Source organism: Schistocerca nitens, chromosome 11 (genome assembly GCF_023898315.1).
Source record: "Schistocerca nitens isolate TAMUIC-IGC-003100 chromosome 11, iqSchNite1.1, whole genome shotgun sequence".
In the NCBI taxonomy this organism is placed as follows: domain Eukaryota; kingdom Metazoa; phylum Arthropoda; class Insecta; order Orthoptera; family Acrididae; genus Schistocerca; species Schistocerca nitens.
Window position 1 is genome coordinate 38,950,278 of NC_064624.1, and position 6,000 is coordinate 38,956,277.

Genomic DNA, 6,000 nt, shown 5'->3' on the forward strand with positions numbered 1-6,000 from the left:
TTCCATCCGCTCTTTAATGGAGCGGAAGGCTAGTGGGTAATTGGAAGAAGCGGAACTAAGAGCAAAATGCTCTGCCAAGCCGTCGGCAATTTCGTTGAAGTCTGTACAAACTGCTCCATTCAGTGAGAGCGCAGGGATGCTGACAGGAGTCCGATAGCCGTAGAGGCGGCGGATCTTGGCCCAGACCTGCGATGGAGAGACATGGAGGCCAATGGCGGACACATACCACTCCCAGCACTCCTGCTTGTTTTGGCGGATAAGGCGGCAGGTCCGCGCACGCAGCCGTTTGAAGGTGATGAGGTGTTCAATGCAGGGATGCAGGGATGTCGCTTGTGACGCTGTAGTGCCCGCCGGCGATCTTTAATCGCCTCAGCAATCTCAGGCGACCACCAAGGCACAGTCCGCCGCCGAGGGGTCCCAGAAGAACTGGGAATGGCAGATTCGGCGGGAATAATGATGCTGTTGGTGACTGAGTGAACCACGGCATCAATGTCGTCACTAGAGAGAGGCTCAATAGCGGCAGTGGAGGAGAACAAGTCCCAGTCAGCCTTATTCATAGCCCACCTGCAAGGGCGCAGAGAAGACTGACACTGTGGCAGTGACAGAAAGATCGGAAAGTGGTCACTACCACACAGGTCGTCATGCACTCTCCACTGGACAGACGGTAAGAGGCTAGGGCTGCAGATCGAAAGGTCGATGGCGGAGTACGTGCCATTCGCCACGCTAAAGTGTGTGGAGGAACCATCATTTAAAAGCAAAAGATCGAGCTGTGCTAATAAATGCTCAATGGTGGCGCCTCCACCTGTTGCCACTGACCCACCCCACAGAGGGTTATGGGCGCTCAAGTCGCCCAGTAACAAGAAAGGTGGCGGCAATTGGGCTATCAGAGCAGCCAGGACATGCTGCGTGACAGCACCATCCGGTGGAAGGTCAAGACTGCAGACGGTAACAGCCTGTGGCATCCACACCCGAACAGCGACAGCCTCTAAAGCTGTTTGTAGAGGCACAAACTCGCTGTGAAGAGAGTTAAGGACATATATGCAGACGCCACCAGACACCCTTTCATAAGCTGCCCGGTTCATATAATAACCCCGATAGCCACGTAGGGCGGGGGTTCGCATTGCTGGAAACGAAGTTTCCTGAATAGCAATGCAGAAGAAAGGGTGAAGGCTGATAAGTTGTCTGAGCTCAGCTAGATGGTGGAAGAAACCGCTGCAGTTCCACTGGGGAATGATATTGTCCATAGATGGGAAAGGCGTGAAGGGACTGGGGAGGCAGATTACACCTCCCGGGCCCCTGCTGCTACTGAGTCACCACCTGTACAACAGCCATCCATTGCGTCTGAGTGACTGGCGAGATCCAGGTCCTCAGCGGACGCCAGAATCTCCACCTCATCTGCGGACCCAGAGTTAGAAGGTGGCGGTGGGACAGGTGCCACCGCAATGTCAGGATGCTTGGGAGCATTTTTCTTGGACTGCTTTGCGCGCTGTGCCTTCGGTGGTTCTGCCTGTGAGGGCCTCACTGGGTCAGTCTCAGGGACTGAAGACGACCGTGACGCCCTACGACCAGCGACCGTTGGTTGTTTGAGATACTTGCTGGTGTCTGCTTTGGCACTGGGCAAAGCCTGGGATGGGAGGGCCCCAAGGGACCCCTTCCGGGCGAGAGGAGCCGAAGAAGGCTCACGCTTCTCCAGCTGGGAAGGGGGAACAGATGTCCCCGATGGTTGGGGTGGTGTTGCTCCTGAAGTAAATGGAGCAGGAGCAACAAGGAGTGAAGTGCCCCCCACAACCAAGGGGGCTGGTGAATTCTGACAGAGCTGAGGTCGAACTGTAGGTGACGACACGGTAGAGGTTCGAACTGGTGTTGAAGCAACGGCATAGGTGGATGTCATGGGCACAGGATGTAGCCGCTCATATTTCCGCCTTGCCTCAGTGTAGGTCAGGTGGTCCAGGGTCTTATATTCCATTATCTTCCTTTCCTTCTGGAAGATCCTACAGTCCGGTGAGCAGGGGGAATGGTGTTCTCCGCAGTTAACACAGATGGGAGGCGGAGCACATGGAGTATTGGGATGTGAAGGACGTCCACAATCTCGACATGTGATGCCGGAAGTACAGCGAGATGATATGTGCCCGAATTTCCAGCATTTAAAACACCGCATCGGAGGAGGGATATATGGCTTCACATCACAACGGTAACCATCACCTTGACCTTTTCGGGTAAAACATCACCTTCGAAGGCCAAGATGAAGGCACCGGTGGCTACCTGATTATCCCTTGGACCCCTATGGACGTGCCGGACGAAGTGAACACCTCGTCGTTCTAGGTTGGCACGTAGTTCATCGTCGGACTGCAGAAGAAGATCCCTGTGGAATATAATGCCCTGGACCATGTTGAGACTCTTATGCGGCATGATGGTAACTGAAACATCCCCCAACTTGTCACAATTGAGCAACCTCCGTGACTGAGCAGAGGATGCTGTTTTGATGAGTAGTGAACCAGAGCACATTTTGGACAACCCCTCCACCTCCCCAAACTTGTCCTCTAAATGCTCCACAAAAAACTGGGGCTTGGTTAACATAAACGATTCCCCATCAACTCGCGTACACACGAGGTACCGGGGTGAATATTCTCCACTGCCTTCTTTAGCCATACGTTCCTCCCATGGAGTGGCCAGGGAGGGAAAGGATCTTGGTTCGTATTTCTTGCCGTTGAGGTTAGACCTCGATCGCTTAGAGACTGCTGGTGGACGCCCACCAGCGAGAGATGATGTACCACGCTTCATTGCGGGTCATCCGCCCTGATGCCACCCACTCCGACCAGGGGCTCTCCCCATGGGCGCCACACAGCCACAGCAAAGACCACCTGGCAGGATGGCCTTTGCCGGGAGTCCCGATGCCCCTGTGTAGTCAGGGTGCTATCACCAAAAGGGTACATGACGACCCCACCACAACGTACTGGCTACCGTGCTGGATGTCGGGTGTCGAAATATCCATGTACATCACGAGGGCAAAGATGGAAGTGCACAATGGAGGGAATGTATGCTATCCGGAACACACTCCAGCGGATGTGGCCGGAAGCTTGATTGAAATCCAACTCCATCACAATATCGGGTGTGCCAGATCTTAGGGCAAGATGGATTTAAGATGCACCACGTAAGGCGTCCTTCCCCAAATGGTACGCACTAACAGAATTTGGAAAGGAAGTGGTCAAACCCCTTAGGGGACCATCATATTAAAGGCCGAAACAGATGAGACTCCTTTTAGTCACCTCTTACGACAGGCAGGAATACCGCGGGCCTATTCTAACCCCTGAAGCCACAGGGGGAATTTTCAAAGTAACAAGTGGGGTACAACATCAGTGATTTCAGTGCCAACCACATGACATGGTATTCCAGACCACACAATCAGCAACACACTGTTCTTCACACTTGCTATGGGAGCAGCACTCCATGCAGTGGACACTATCCCTGAACCTCTGTCCCTGGTGTCATGGAGACATCTTGTTTGACCTGTGATCTCTTGGGCTGCATATGAAGGCCAGTATGGCCTTTTGTATTTTCATGGTAAGTGGTCACCAACTACAATCCAGCCATTTTGACAACTACAGCTATGCCCTAGGACACCCTACAGATCACTGTTTTAACCAAACTCCTCATGTGCACATCCCTGACTACTATGTGCAGCATTCTCATTTCTGTAAAACCCTTCTTGTGGAACAACACTACTACTGTTTCACTTACTGTCCTGTCTACTTGTGATGCCGATGCACCCCTTTCATTTGTTTAAAATGGCATAACATGAGTCCCTGTGACATTTAAGTCTTGGCCTGTTAGCTGTGAATCAGCTACACTCCTTTATATACTCTCTGAGTTGTCCCTAGCATGATAGTTTGGATCCTAGACCTGTATGCTTGTATAATCGCCACACATTCCAGTGTCTGAAGAAGCTAACATTTCAGTGCCTGAAAAATCCTTTATAACTTCAGAAAGTTTGTTTATGAACAATCAGATCAAGAGTGAGCCAGTACCTAACCTTCGCAAATGTGTGTTGAATGTTCCCCAATATTTGTCTAATTTAATTCTTGTGACATGTTTATCAATGTGAGCTTCTCCTTCCCTTAGCAAGGTCATAAAGCATATTTAAAAAAATAATCTTTCTTCTTCAGATCTGCCAGGACTCGCATGGTGAGGCCACACATGGCTTCAGCTATGTACAATCATTCACTAAAAGCTATAAGAGTTTTTCTATTAATGAAAATTTTATAAGTAATACAACAGGTACCACAGAAGCTGCCACAATATGTACAGGTTGTGGCCAACATATTGGGGCTGATCTAGAACCCAGAAATTTCCTCTCTGTTTTTCAAATCCCAAAAACATTTTAGGGCAAACTCAAGAATAACTATGATTCACACAAAAGATAAGAACAGCCAGTGTTCTTTTGAATTCTATTTATCAGAAGTTGTTGAAAGTAGGAATATTTCTCAAATCATCTACACTATTAGAACTTACACTTCATCTAAATGTGAATTTCGCGACCATCACAGACAACCATTATACAATGTAGTTGATAACAAGGGCTACTGAGAACAGGATTATACCAGCCACTAGTCCCCTTGCACTTCTATTTAAAACAGTCAGAATGTAAGAGGTGATATGAAAGTCAAGTGCAGGAGTACAAGAATACTCTACAATTACGAACAGCAACAAATTCCAGAGAACTGACAATCTGCGACAATTCCACTGCAATGCATCTTTTACTCTACACACTTAACAAAAGACTTACTACTTGAATACATGCAATACATCAGAGATGTAAATACTTACAGTATTCTCAGTTATATTTAATCCAGGATCCTCCTTGATAAAATCGGTGGACAAAGATATTCCCAATGGATCTTCAACAGACTGAAAGAAGAACACAATCTGTGAATTATAACTGCTTGCTATCTTCTGTGTGTATAAGACAGCTCTCAATATTCTTTTCTCATTAGTATCATCCAACTTTGCAGAGATTCTTATCAATTGGGAAGAGAGTGTGTCGGAATGCAGTCAAATCAGTTCTATTGCCCCTGATTTTGCTATCAGCCATTGTGCACTACTTATTTGGCATACTTTCACTTTCTATTCCTGTCACATAATCCACTCTGATTTCAGAGGCACTATGGCCTACTCTATCGGATGGTTGTACTTCCATATACAAATCTGATGTACGCGTGCGGCAACATTTCAAAATTAAACTCAGATAATATAAAGATGCAAATAATCTTCCACCAGTAAACCCATAAACAACAGGAATTTTTGGTCATTAAACAAATGAATGTGGCATTCCACACATTATCATCAAAATTACCCAAATGTAATGTTATTTACACAGCTTCTTGCCATATCACCATGTCTTTTCAGTGCCTGCTCTTTAGGAAACAATGTAAATATATGTCATGTGTACTGGAGGAAAATAATAAGGAATTCCACAGCAGGATTTCAGTAATGATGTAAATACTACAGTGAATAGTGACTGGAAACTCTAGAATATACACCCATCACATGTCATAGTTCCTCATATGTTACAGCACTGTGACACAGAGGTGTAACAATTACTTCCAAGAGGAAGTCTTCCTTGCTCAGTTTACACCAAATATGTACTTAAGGCATTCATTACATACCTGTAGAATCACAATAAAAAATTATTGCAACAGTAATGGTTCATAAAGATATGCTTGTTACAAGTGCTATTAAAATACTATTGGTAATACCCTACAAATAACACATCTAACTAGAGTTTCTTACTACACTTCCTGCACAATACAGTGCTTGTGTGAAAACTTACATTATGCTCAGATCCAGCAGCACAGTGTTTCAGTTCGGGGTCTTGCTTTACGCAAACACTAGGGTCGCCAGCCTTTAATGGGTCTTCAAGAAACTGGAAACCAAAAAAGTGGCGTATCAGGGCATCTGTCTCTTGTTCCTACATGGCACTGTCATACAGGGGGAGAGAGGTGG

At 47.1% G+C, this 6,000-nt stretch overlaps 1 long non-coding RNA gene across 1 annotated transcript in view; it reads right to left on the reverse strand.

Annotated features, from left to right (window-relative positions):
- Window positions 1-4,907, reverse strand: part of LOC126213475 (uncharacterized) — a 90,302-nt gene extending 85,395 nt beyond the window's left edge. The window contains exon 1 of the long non-coding RNA XR_007541193.1: window positions 4,825-4,907. This is a non-coding gene — a long non-coding RNA (uncharacterized LOC126213475). The remainder of the gene's footprint in view (window positions 1-4,824) is intronic.
- Between the last annotated feature and the right edge of the window lie 1,093 nt (window positions 4,908-6,000).